The sequence below is a fragment of the Myotis yumanensis genome, unplaced genomic scaffold, assembly GCF_028538775.1.
Source record: "Myotis yumanensis isolate MYYU_CA2020_CCGP unplaced genomic scaffold, mMyoYum1.0.hap1 SCAF_10, whole genome shotgun sequence".
NCBI classification, from domain to species: Eukaryota; Metazoa; Chordata; class Mammalia; order Chiroptera; family Vespertilionidae; genus Myotis; species Myotis yumanensis.
The window spans coordinates 72,147,385-72,161,024 of NW_027223761.1; positions in this window are offsets into that span (position 1 = coordinate 72,147,385).

The following is a 13,640-nucleotide window of genomic DNA, read 5'->3' on the forward strand; positions in this document are numbered from 1 at the left end:
TTTATTGGTTTCAGAGAGGAATGGGGAGGGAGAGAGAGATAGAAATATCAATGATGAGAGAGAATAATTGACTGGCTGCCTCCTGCATGCCCCACACTGGGGATTGAGCCTGCAACCCAGGCATGTGTCCTGACTGGCAATTGACGCTCAACCACTAAGCCACGCTGGCTGGGAGAAATAGACATTTCTTCAACACACTTCTAGAACACCCCACATAGACAGACCGAGTTTGTTCTTTGTGCCAATTCTGAGGTAACCATGGAGAAAGGGAATGTTGTTAAACCTCATCTGTCATCACATCCCCGAAGAAGGTATTCCTTACGGAGTTGGCCTATAACTGTGGCATAGCCTACCTAGCATTGTGGTTCTCAACTCTGGCTGCAGTTTGTGCACTTGGGTGATTTTTCAAAATATTTATGCCGGGTCTCACTCAGACCAATTAAATAAAAACTAAGGGGGAAGAGTCCAAGGCATCTGCATTTTTAAAAAGTCCTCTAGATGATTGTATTGTGTAGCCAGAGTTGACAGTGGGTGGCTCGATTGGTTGAGCGTCATCCTGTATAGCATAAAGGCTACTGGTTCAATTCCTGGTCAGGGCATAAACCTGGGTTGCAGTTTCAATCTCCAATAGGGGCATGAGTGGGAGGTAGCCAGTCAATGTTTCTCTCTCTCTTTCCCCCTCGCTCTCAAATCAATCAATCAATCAATCAATATATATGTATATTGATATGTTTATATAAACATCTATTCTATATAATAAGAGAGGAATATGCTAATTAGCCGGGAGGCCTTCACGGGTAAGGTCTGGCAGGAGTGGGTGGGCGTGGCTGCGTGCTGCAGGAGGCCGGGCGTGTAAGGCTGCGTCAAATAAAATAAAATGCGTTCACATGCCCGAAGACGCCTGGGTTCAAGGCGGAAGGGCTCCAGTTTCGTTTTCTCACACCCAGCTAGGAGGACTCCCTGGGGCGGCTTTTTCCTCTGAGCCCTGCGCAGGACCGGTGCTCTGCTCCGCCCGGAGCCCCAAAGGGAGGCAAAGTGTTTTCTCTCTGGGACCCCGCTCTCCCTGGGAGTCTGGCGCTGAGGGCGCTCTCCCTGGGAACCCGGAAATCTGCCTCCCGGGGCGACTGTGCAGCAGTAGCCAGGCCTGGCAAGCTGCAGAGAGGGCGACCTACCTGGAGGCCACGCAGCTGCCATAGTTGAAGTCGCCGTGGATGGAGGAGCGGGGGTAGCGGGGATCAGGGTCGGCCATGTCAGCAATGGAACCCCAGCTCCCCACCGAATGACTAGAGCGCACGGACCTCAACGGTCCTCGGTCACTTCTTGAGCAGCAGTCAGCCCCGACCAGGTGTCAAACCCGAAACCTAAGTAGGTGCCCTGACAGAATGGAACCCAAACCTTTGCTGTGGCAGAGGAGCTCTGACCCACGGCAGGGGCCAGGGCACCCAGAGGGTTTTGTTGAGGGGCCCTGACAGGCAGCCCACAGCGCAATGGGTTAGATTAGAACCTCCTCCTGATACAGCAAGATTGCGGGTTGGATCCCTGGTCAGGGCACAGAAGCAACCAAGGAGAGCATAATAAGTGGAACAACACACTGGTGTTTCTCTCGCTCCCTTCCTCTCTCTAAAACAATCAATCAACAAAAATTATAATAAAAAATAAACCCTCTGACCCTAACCGGTTTGGCTCAGTGGGTAGTATGTCAGCCTGTGGACTGAGGGGTCCCAGCTTCCATTCCGGTAAAGGGCATGTACCTTGGTTGCGGGCACATCCCCAGTGGGGGGTGTGCAGGAGGCAGCTGATTGATGTTTCTCCCTCATTGATGTTTCTAACTCTCTATCCCTCTCCCTTTCTCTTTGTAAAAAAATCAATAAAATATATTTAAAAAATAAAAATAAACCCTCTGGCTTGCAGAGTTGCTAAAACAGTTAAGAAAGCAAAGTCCCATCCCTTCCCGTTCATTCAACAAATACTTCATATGCTCCTTCAATAATCACACTGGGGATGGGTGTTTGTTTGTTTTGGTGAGGACCTGAGGACATTTTCGCATTGATTTTTTTTTTTTTACAGAGTGGAAGGGAGGGAGAAAGACAGAAACTAATGTGAGAGACATCAATTGGTTGCCTCTTGCTGAATCCCCGACCAGGGCCCTGGATTAAACCTGCAACCCAGGTACGTGCCCTTGATCAGAATTTAACCTGGTACCCTTCAGTCTGCCTGCAGAAGTACTATCCACTGAACCAAACCAGCATTTTTTTTCTTTTTAAGTCCTCCTCTAAGGATATGTTCTTTTCATTGATTCTAGAAAGAGAGGAGAGAGGGAAAGAGAAAGAAAAACATCAATCAGTTGCTCAAGCGATCCAACAGGGATGGAACCCACAACCTGTGTTTGTGCCCTCACCTGGAATCGAACCCATGACCCTTTGGTGCATGGGAGGACACTCTAACTACTGATCCACACCAACCAGGGCCTGGAGGTACATTAAAAAATTTTTTTCAGATCTGCCCTGGCCAGGTGGCTCAATTGGTTGGCGTCTCAACCTGTACACCAAAGGATTTCCTGTTGGATTCTAGGTTAGGGCACATACTTAGGTTTAGGTTGGATCCCGCTGGGTCAGCAGGTGCAGAGGCAGCCTACTGGTATTTCTCTGTCACATGGATGTTTCTCTCTCTAAAAATCAACTTTAAAAATATCCTTAGGTGAGAATTAAATATATATATATATATATATATATATATAAAAATTTTCAGATCTAAAATTTTATTTGGTTCCTTTTAAAATTTTATTTCTCATTTACAGTTCACATTCAATATCCTATTCTATATAATAAAGCCCTAATATGCAAATTGACGGAACAGTGGAATGACTGGTCGCTATGAACTGACCACTAAGGGGCATATGCTCAACATAGGAACTGCTCCCTGGTGGTCAGTGCACTCCTACAGGGGGAGTGCCACTCAGCCAGAAGCCGGGCTCATGGCTGGTGAGTGCAGCAGAGGTGGCGGGAACCTCTGTGACAGCACTAAGGAGCAGTGAACCAAGTGGTAGGGAGCAGCAAGCAGGCAGGCCGTAAGGAGTGGAAGGTCCCAGACTGTGAGAGGGCACAGGCCGGGCTGAGGGACCCCCCCAACCCCCCCACCCTCCAGTGCATGAATTTCGTGCACCGGGCCTCTGGTATAAATATATAAATATGTATATATGTATGTGTGTGTATATATACACACACGGCCCTGGCTGGTGTGGCTCAGTTGGTTGGGTGTCATCCCATGTACCAAGAAGGTTGCTGATTCCCATTCAAGGCATATGCAGTTGTACATCCTTGGCACTGCCAAGAAGGCGAGAGAGGCTAACGCCACCGCTGCTGCGCTCACAGCTGTCAGCCCAGCTTGTGGCTGAGCAGAGCTCCCGCTGTGGGTGCAAACTGACCACCAGGGGGAAGCTCCTACCTTGAGTGTCTTCCCCCTGTTGGTCAGTGCGCATCATAGCAACCGGTCGTTCTCAGTTGTTTCGCCATTAGGGTCAATTTGCATATTACCCTTTTATTATATGGGATTTTCTTACACTGAGAAAACACACAAAGTTTTACCAGTTTCTGGAAATCCCAACACCATATTTGGTCACCAACTCCTTTCCCAAGGACTGCTGTATAGCTGGTCTTATAGGCGTAAGAAATTACCCAGATAATTCGGGCCCAAGCCATAGCTCCAGGAAAGCCCCAAAGTACTTGAACCTCCTCAGCTACTGTAACCACAATTTCCTTTTTGCTCCATTGACCCAGACAAGGGTGTGTGAAAATTGTCACAAAATGATAGTGCTTCCATTGTTCTCTTTTAATTAGGGACTGTCCATTAATCTAGAAGACATCTCAAGGGCATATCCCTCTCTTCACTTCTATTGTTTTCTTATTGCTTAGCTGTCCCTCTTGCTCCTCTGAGATGAGAGTTCCTTCTGCCATTCTCACCTGCCTCCATATCCATTTGGGCATAAGATCCATGCCATCCTTATATGGGATCTCAGAGCCTTCCTCACCAGGCAGGGTGTGTCTGTTACCTGAATTCAGAATCTTGTCCTGAATACATAAAATATCTAGAAAGTATCTATGGGCAAAATAAACTAAATTGGTTCTGCTCCCTTTTCCTCTGAAGAATTTACCTCTCATTCTTCTAGACATATTTTATTATTTTTCTGCTTTCACAATGTCTTTTAAAATAATTTTGGCACAGAGACCCTTCTTAGCTGATCCATGTCTACCTGCACATTTCTTCTGTTTACTTGTCTCACATGCCCCACACCAACTCCTCCTTTTCAATCATTTCCCACTATTTGTAATTTTCAAGTACACTGTGCTGTGTCCCTTGCCCGAACTTTCCTCTCTTTCTTTTCCTGGCTAATTCATTTATTAAGATTTCCATTAGGTGTTATTACCTCTTAGAAGTTATCCCCAGATAATTCATCTCTCTGAGACTCATGCCTAACATGTTCATAGCACTTGTCACTTAGTATGGTTTGTTTCTGTGTCTCTCCCAGGTCTATTTCTTGTCTACCGGGACTCTCTTCAATGCTAATTTTAGTTCCTAACTGGTCCATCATCATCATTGGAAAAGTTTCTATTAAACACATCAATAAATGCTTGGCTAGATTATGTTTGGAACAGACATGTAGACATTTCTATGATTAGGTACATGACCTGTGCTTATCACATAGTAATAAAGAGGGTCCAAGAGATCTGTAATTCACAAAGTTCTATTACATTAATAAGCAAACCAAACATCTTATAAACTTTAGTCAGTAGAAACAGCTTTCCCGAATACACTTTGCTTCTTTATAAAATATGCATGGTGCTGACTTCTTTTGCTCTATCTCTGTCACCATCCTGAACAGTTTGACAGTGTTTATGAATGACTCACCAAAGCCTAAGGTGTTGAGCATATTTTTGAGTTCATTTATAAACAGGGTGATACTGGAGAAATTTCCATTTTTCAAGCTGCATAATGTTAGGGTTAAACTTCATTTAAAAAAAGAATGTTTAAAGAAACGTTATTGCACATTTACTGTGTGTTAGGAAGTTATTTTTTTTAATCTTTTGAAGTATTTATTTTTATTCATATCTTAAAAGTGAGAAGACTAAGGCTCAGAAAAGACCAATGACCAACCCCAAAACACAAAGCTAATGAAAGGCAAATTTTGTTTTTTTTGATTGAGATTGCTTAGACTCTTTCCAATCACGGAGGCTGCTCTATGCTGTTAGCTAAGTGATTCTATGGCAGAAGACATGTTCTCTTACTCTGGGCAGGAAGTGCCAGAGATATGGTCTATGTCAGAGGCCTTCAGGCAAATCAATACTTTAATCTCTCTGCAGCTCAATCATATGCCATGTGCAACTAACACAATTCTGTTTCCCAGGAGTGTGAAACAAAGCCCTGGAATCATCTTTTCTGTTAGGCAACTGACAGTGATAAGAAGGAACAAGAATATTGATGGGTGATTATACTTTCCTAAGTGTCAGTATTGTCTGGCGGGGGGGCGGGGGGGGGGGGTGCAGGTGGGATTAAGTGGAAATGACAACTCCAGCTACGGCATTGGCTAGTTATACTCACTTGTAGGAATTTTGTCACATGGAGATATTTTAATCTTATGCTCATTAGATCATTTTAAAATACAGCATTGGAAAAAACACAGTCTTTGAATTCACAGACTGTATTTTGCATGCTTACTAAGATGTTACCTCAGATAAGTTAGTAAACATTTGTGAGCCACAATTTCCTTCACTATAAAAATAGAGAATGATACTTCCTTTGTAGGAAGTAAGTTAGATCGATATTATTTAGATATCCTGTTTAATTACAGAACAGTCCCTAGCAATTAGTAAATACTCATAAATTGTAGTTAATATTATTAAAACATAGATAAAGTGTTTGCAATGCTTGGAACATAATAGGCCCTAATAAAGTACTAACAAAGGATTGTTGGTAGGTAATGCTGTATCTGAAAACCCCCAAGATTCAGCTGCCTGCCACCATGAAAGCCAAACTCCTGAGACAAATGCTGGTGGAAAAGGAAAGAGGTTTATTCAAGTGCCAGCATCTCGAGAAAATGGGGGATTCTGTCCAGAGCCCATCTCAACATCTCAGTGCAGGCAGAGGTTTTTATTTTTAATTTTTAAAACTTTATTGTTGAAAGTATTACATGTCCCCCTCCCCCCTCCCCCCTCCCCCCCCACACATTGATCCCTTCTAGCCCTCCCCTGCTCCCTGCCACAGGCCTTTACTATCCTATTGTCTGTGTCCATGGACAAGTTCTTTGGTTGATCACGTCCCACCCACCCACCCTCCCCTGCCTTCCCTCTGAGATTCAACAGTCTGTTCTATGCTTCTATGTCTCTGGATCTGTTTTCTTCATTGGTTTATTTTGTTCATTAGATTCCATATATGAGTAAGATCATGTGATACTGTCTTTCTCTGACTGGTTTATTTCACTTAGCATAATACTTTCCAGGTCCCTTCCTGCTGTCTCAAAGGGTAAGAGATCCTTCTTTTTTACTGGTGCGTAATATTCCTGGGTATAAATGTACCACAGCTTTTTAAAATATATTTTTATTGATTTCAGAGAGGAGGGAAGATAAAGAGAGAGAGAGAGAAACATCAATGATGAGAGGAAATCATTGATTGACTGACTCCTGCATGTTGGACTGAACCCAAAACTCAGGCATGTGCCCTTGGCCAGAATCAAACCTGGAACCCTTTGGTCCGCAGGCCAATGCTCTATCCACTGAGCCAAACTGGCAATGGCTGTACCACAGCTTTTTTATCCACTCATCTGCTAATGGGCACTTGGGCTGTTTCCAGGTCTTAGCTATTGTAAACTGAGCTGCTATGAACATAGGGGTGCATACATTCATTCTGACTGGTGTTTTGGGTTTCTTAGGATATATTCCTAAAAGTGGGATCACTGGGTCAAATGATAGCTCCATATTTAATTTTTTGAGGAAACTCCATACTATTTTCCATAAATAGTTAGTTTGTATTGCTACCAGCGGTGTACTAGGATGTTGTTGTTTTTTTCCGCCACATTCTTGCCAGCACTTGTGATTTGTTGATGGTAGCCATTCTGACAGGTAGCCATTCATTGTCGTTTAATTTGCATCTCTCTGATGATCAGTGACTTTGAGCATTTTTTCATATGTCTCTTGGCCATCTGTATGTTCACTTTGGAGAAGAGTCTATTTAGGTCCTTTGCCTTTTTTTCTCTTTTAAAATTTATCTTTAGGGATGAAATTATTACAGATATCCCCTCCCCTTTTTCCCTTGACCCTCTCCACCCTGCACCCACTCCTCTCAGGCTTTCACCACACTATTGTCTGTGTCCACGGACTATGCATATATGCATACAAGTTCTCTGGTTAATCTCTCCCCACTCCTCACCCTTGCTTTCCCTCTGGGATTCAACATTCTGTTCTATGCGTCTATGTCTCTGGATCTATTTTGTTCACCAGTTTATTTTGGTCCTTAGATTCCACACATGAATGAGATCATGCGATACTTATCTTTCTCTGACTGGCTTACTTTGCTTAGCATAACACTCTCCAGGTCCCTCCATGCTGTCTCAAAGGGTAAGAGATCCTTCTTTTTTACACCTGCATAGTTTTCCATGGTGTAAATGTACCACAGCTTTTTTTTTTTTTTACCCACTCATCTGCTGATGGGCACTTGGGCTGTTTCCAAATCTTACCTACTGTAAATTGTGCTGCTATGAACATAGGGGTGCATACATTCTTTCTGATTGTTATTTCAGCTTTCTTGGGATATATTGCTAGAAGTGGGATCACTGGGTCAAATGTCAGTTAAATTTTTAATTTTTTGAGGAAATTCCATACTGTTTTCCATAGTGAATGCACCAGTCTGTGTACGAGAGTTCCCTTTTTTTCACATCCTTGCCACCACTTACCATTGGTTGATTTGTTGATGATTGCCATTCTGACAGGTCTGAGGTAATACCTCATTGTCATTTTAATTTGCATCTCTCAGATGATTAGTGACTTTGAGCATTTTTTAATATGTCTCTTGGCCATATGTATGTTCACTTTGAAGAAGTGTCTATTTAGGTCCTTTACCCATTTTTTAATTGTATGGTTTATCTTCCTTTTGTTAAGTTGTATGAGTTCCTTATATATTTGGGGATTAACCCCTTATCAGATGTATCATTGTCAAATATGTTCTCCCATGCAGTGGGCTCCCTTTTTATTTTGTTGATTGTCGGAAGCCGGTCCATCCTTGCTGCTTGACACAGTCGCTACAGGAAAGAAACATCTGCACGGCATATGTTTCAAGGGACCTGGCGTATATAGCATACTGTTCTTAATATGTTTGCTCACCTTAGCGCTATGTGTTTTAACCAAGGTCACCTCTCCAAGAAAGATTGTTTCCCCAGGTAGGGATTTTTCCCTGAAGTTAGGGAGGGGATAAAACCCCTTAACTAAGTGCCAGGTGGGTAGTCAATCACTTTAAATACAAACAATCACGCTTAAGCTACATAATCTTTACTCCCTGGAATGGAGATAAGAAACACCCTAACCTTTGCAATAGAAATTGATAGGATTAAAATAAACTGGTATAAATACAGATGTAACAAGACAATAAAAACCAGAACCTGGCTGGAGATCCTAACCAGAACTTCTCTGGAGATCTTGACCAGAACTTGGCTGGAGATCCTGGCTAGAGATCCTGGCTAGGCTGCTGATCAACTGAACGCTGTCTCTGTGTCATTCTTTCTTCGCCGACTCCGTCCACACCTTTGGGGACCCCTGGACCTGCAATAATAAATGGAAGCTGAATATATACCTCTTACAATGTAGAAAACTACATTGTTTTCTATAACATTCCCATATTTTATGAAGAGAGTATCAATGAGGGGTAAGTTGATCTCTCTTTTGTTATTCTTTTTAAAAAAATATTTATTGATATGAAGAGGGAGAAGGCAAAAGTTTGATTTGTGGTTCCACTTATTTATGCATTCATTGGTTGATTCTTTTATGTACCCTGACCAGAGATTGAACCCCAAACCTTGGCATATCAGGACAATGCTCTAACCAACTGAGCTACCTGGCCACCCAGCCAGCGCTATTTTATGTTATTCTTAACACTGTTTTTCTTTCAAAATCATTAGTTTTTCTATTTTTGTCTTGTTTAACAACTGATTCAGTTTTGAGAGATTGTAGTTTTCTAGGAATTTTTTCCACTTCTTCCAGATTGTCTAGCTTGTTGGTATGTAGTTACTCATCACCAGAAACCAATTCCACCATGTTAAGCAGGACTGAATCATCTGGAGTGGCAAAGGCATTTCCCCAAACCTGAAAAGGATGCATTGAATTGATTGTTGGCTGCCAGACAGCTCACGGCATCTTAATCTACATGTTATTGCCTCCTACTGGCTGAACACCTGAACAGCCGTAGGCTAATTCCCCCATTCTGACAATGGATTCTGTAGGAAACCTGACCCTTTGAAGTGTATATCTCTGCCTTGCCTCAGGACAAATTGTGTTAATAAAGAGCATGGGGTCCTGGGAGGAGGAGACCTTAGAACTTAGATCTTAGCTCCTTTAGCTAGGCTCCTCTGACCCCCTATTGCCTTTCAAAATTATGCTTCGTCTCTGGACTCTTATTTAATCTCGCACAGCCTTCTCCAGATTGCTGAACCCTTCTTAATGCTGGAACAAGAACCCCGGCACTCATAGTATTTTCTTATAATCCTTTGTATTTCTGTGATGTCAATGGTTACTTCACCACTTTCAATTCTGATTTATTTGGGTCCTCTCTCTTTGTTTCTTTTTTAATTTATTACTAGAGGCCCAGGTACGGTTCCTAGGCCTAGCCTGCAATCAGGGCCATCTTCCCTGGCTGCCAGCAGCCAGCCCTGCTCCCTGCTGCCACCCACCCCCAGTTCCCCATTCACCATAGTGTGATTGGAGCCTGCCAGCTGGGGGAAGGAACTGAGAGGTTGACCGTTCCGCCCGTTTGCCATCCCCGTCCCTGCCGTGGGTTGCCCTCTGTGTGTGGGGTGACTGGTGGGGTGAGGGCCTTGGCCTGGCACTACCTGCATCCCTCACCACCCACCCCCAGTTCCCCGTTCCCCATTGGGCAATCAGAGCCTGCCAGCTGAGGAAAGGGACCAAAAGGTGGTCAGTGCGTCTCATAATGACTGGTTGAGAAGTCGTTCTTTTCATTCCACTATTAGGGTCAATTTGCATATTACCCTTTTATTATACTAGTATAGAATAGAGGCCCAGTGCACGGGTGGGGGCTGGCCAGCCTGCCTTGATGGGGGCCCTGGATTGGGGTGGGGGTCCCTGCTGGGGGGTGGGGCCAGCTGGGGTGAGGGGTTCAGGCCAGCCATGCCCCCTGTTGGGATGGGGGTCCCTACTGGGGGGAGGGGCCGGCCAGGGCGAGAGGTTTGCAGGCTGGCCATGCCCCCTATTGGGGTGGGGGTCCCCACTGAGGGGCGAGGGGCCCCAGGGGGTTTGCAGGCTGGCCACATCCCCGATCAGGGTGAGGGGTCCCTGCTGGGGGGTGGGGCCAGCAGGGGCGAGGGGCTTTAGGGGGTTTGCAGACTGGCCATGCCCCTGATAGTGGTGGGGGTCCATGCTGGGGGGCAGGGCCAGCCAAGGTGAGGGGCTGCTGGGCGGTTTGCAGGCCAGCCCTGCCCCCGATCAGGGTGGGGGAGCCCCGCTGGGGGTTGGGGCCAGCAGGGGTGAGGGGCCCTGGGGGGTTTGCAGGCTGGCCCTGCCCCCAATCGGGATGGGGGTTCCCGCTTTGGGGCAGGGCCAGCTGGGGCAAGGGGCCATAGGCAGCTTGCAGGCCAGTCCCACCCTTGATTGGGGTGAAGGTCTCCACTGCGGGGTGGGGCCAGCCAGGGTGAGGGGTGGCAATCATTCTGGTCTCTGGTTGTTCTGGTCATTCTGCTGTTTCAGTTGCTGGGCTTTTATTATATAGGATTATTATTTTTATTGATTTCAAAGAAGAAGGGGAGGGAGAGAGAGAAACATCATTGATGAGAGAGAATCATTGACCAGCTGCGTCCTGCGCACCCCACACTGGGGATTGAGTCTGCAACCTAGGCATGTGCCCTGACTGGGAATCGAACCCAGGACCTCCTGGTTCATAAGTTTTCACTCTAGATCTATAGATTCTCTTCCAAACAAGTTTGCTTCTTTGTACCTACAGATTCAGACCTTATCTATAGCTACACTTAATAAAAGTTAATTTTCATAACCTGAAATTATATAGCATATTTGTTTGTATCCAAGAGTTCTATTTTGATACATTTTCAAAGGAAATGTTGGAAGTCATTCAAAGTTTAATAGCTTTAAAAACATTAAATATTTATAGATCTCTCCAAATTCTATTCCCGTTTGACTCTCACCTTTTTCCTAGCAGTCAAACTGCATCCCAAGATTGAAAATCAACATCAAGCTGAATGTAAATTAGGCCACAGATTTTAAGAATTCAGAGTTTTGTAACTTTCTCTCTGGTAGATGAGGTGAGAATGCATGTTCTCGGCAGCAGCCGTTCTGTCCAGGGTCTGCATGGCGTGATATCCGTCTGGCAGCATTGCTCACGGGCTCTAACCGACAAGATCTGACCCAGATCCAACTTTGAATCACTTCTCTTCCAGCTACTTGGACACTTTACTAGTATATTCCTCTTACATTGCCTCAGAAAGGCCATGGAAGGAAAAATAATATGTCTATTTTCAATATGCTGTGTCTACAATGGTGACATGCATAGTGATGCCCATCCCCCACACACTCACATCCTGCCAAGTCCCAAGTTAATTTGTCTTCACAATGGCAAACTTTTAACTCTTCAGTGGTTTCATGTGATTATCAGGTGATATTGCAAGCCTTTTTTTTTTTTTAAAGGAAACTTTATTTTTTTAGAAAGAGAGAAAGGCAAGGAGAGAGAAGAGAGAAGAGAGAAGAGAGAAGAGAGAGAGAGAGAGAGAGAGAGAGAGAGGGAGAGAGAGAGAGACTGATTTGTTGTCCCACTAATTTATGCATTTATTGGTTGATTGTTGTATGTGTTCTGACTGGAGATCAAACCTACAACTTTTGTGTATGGGATGATGCTCTAACCAGCTGAGCTACCTGGCCAGGACACACAGCCCTTTTTGTAAGTTACCACTCCCACCACCACCGTCAGAATGACTAGGATCACGTTCATATTGCAGACTAACAGAGTAAGCAGGAAGCTAAGCTTGTAAGATCTGGTTTTGTCACATGTGATAATACCACCAAACCTTGATTTTGAAAGTGAGAGCGCCATGTGCAATTTAAGAGGCTGCCAGCCTGAGCTGCATATGCATTGTACCATATGTCATTGACTTTAATGGTGGCTTTGGACCAGCTCGTTTTGAATGTCACTTTCGAAAGATCGTATCTTTGACATTTAATATTATTGATGATTTATCTCTGAGCCATAAGACATTCTCTTCCTGAAAAAGAAATGTATAGAGAAATCAATTTTTCTTAAAGATCTCTTTATTTGGTTCCATGTTCCCTTTTTTTCTGGTGTTTTTTAGTGTCCCAAATATGTTTATTCCAATACCATAATGATTAATATAAAATTTTAGTTGAGGCTGCATTTAATCTGCAAATTAATCCCCCAACATAAAAGGACATTCTTTCTATCTACAGTAAAAAGGTAAAGCAAGCCCAGTGCTTCAGACTTCGCTGTACAAACCTCATGCCCACTCACCTATGGAGATGAGAATAAAGGAGTAGCTGAGTTGGCTAGAGCATCATTCCCATAAGCCAAGGTTGTGGGTGTGATCCCCTGTCGGGGCACATACAAGAATCAACCAATGATTGCATGAATACATGGAGCAACATATTTTTAAAAATATGTTTTTATTGATTTAAGAGGAAGAGAAAGAGAAAGAGAGAGAGAGAGAGAGAGAGAGAGAGAGAAACATTGATGAGAGAGAGAAATCGATTGGCTGCTTCCTGCATGCCGCCCTCCAGGGATAGAGCCTGTAACCTGGACATGTGCCCTGATTAGGAATCTAACCGGGAAACCTCTTGGTGCTTGGGATGATGCTCAACCAACTGAGCCACACTGGCCAGGCTGGAACAACAAATTGATCTCTCTCTCTTTTCCTCTTTGCCTCCCTTTCTCTCTCTCAAATAGATAAATTAAAAAAAAAAAATGAAGGGGTATCTTTGATGGGGAAAAAATGATGTAGTAGTACCTAACTGCAGGACATATAGTTTGATAAGTACTATATTTTTTCCTTTTAGTCTTTATTATTGAAAGTGTCACATAGGTTCTCCTTTTCCCCCATTAACCTCTTCCTATAAGTATTATTTTTTATTTGCAAGTTAAAACTGACAAGTGTTCTTCTGAATATTAGGTATGATGACTTGAAAAGATACCAGAAGTTTTTTCTATCTCAGCACCAATCAAAAAAGAACTCAGCCCTGAAATATGAATTTTTATGTCATTATACCACTTTAATTACAATGCTTATAACCCCTTATTATAATGACTTATGTTTTCTGTGAAAAGACAAATTTATTCACATTTTGTTCGGCTGGAGTTTCCCTAAGGCTGTTAGAACCCTTTGGTAAAGTGAAATTACCAAAGATTGT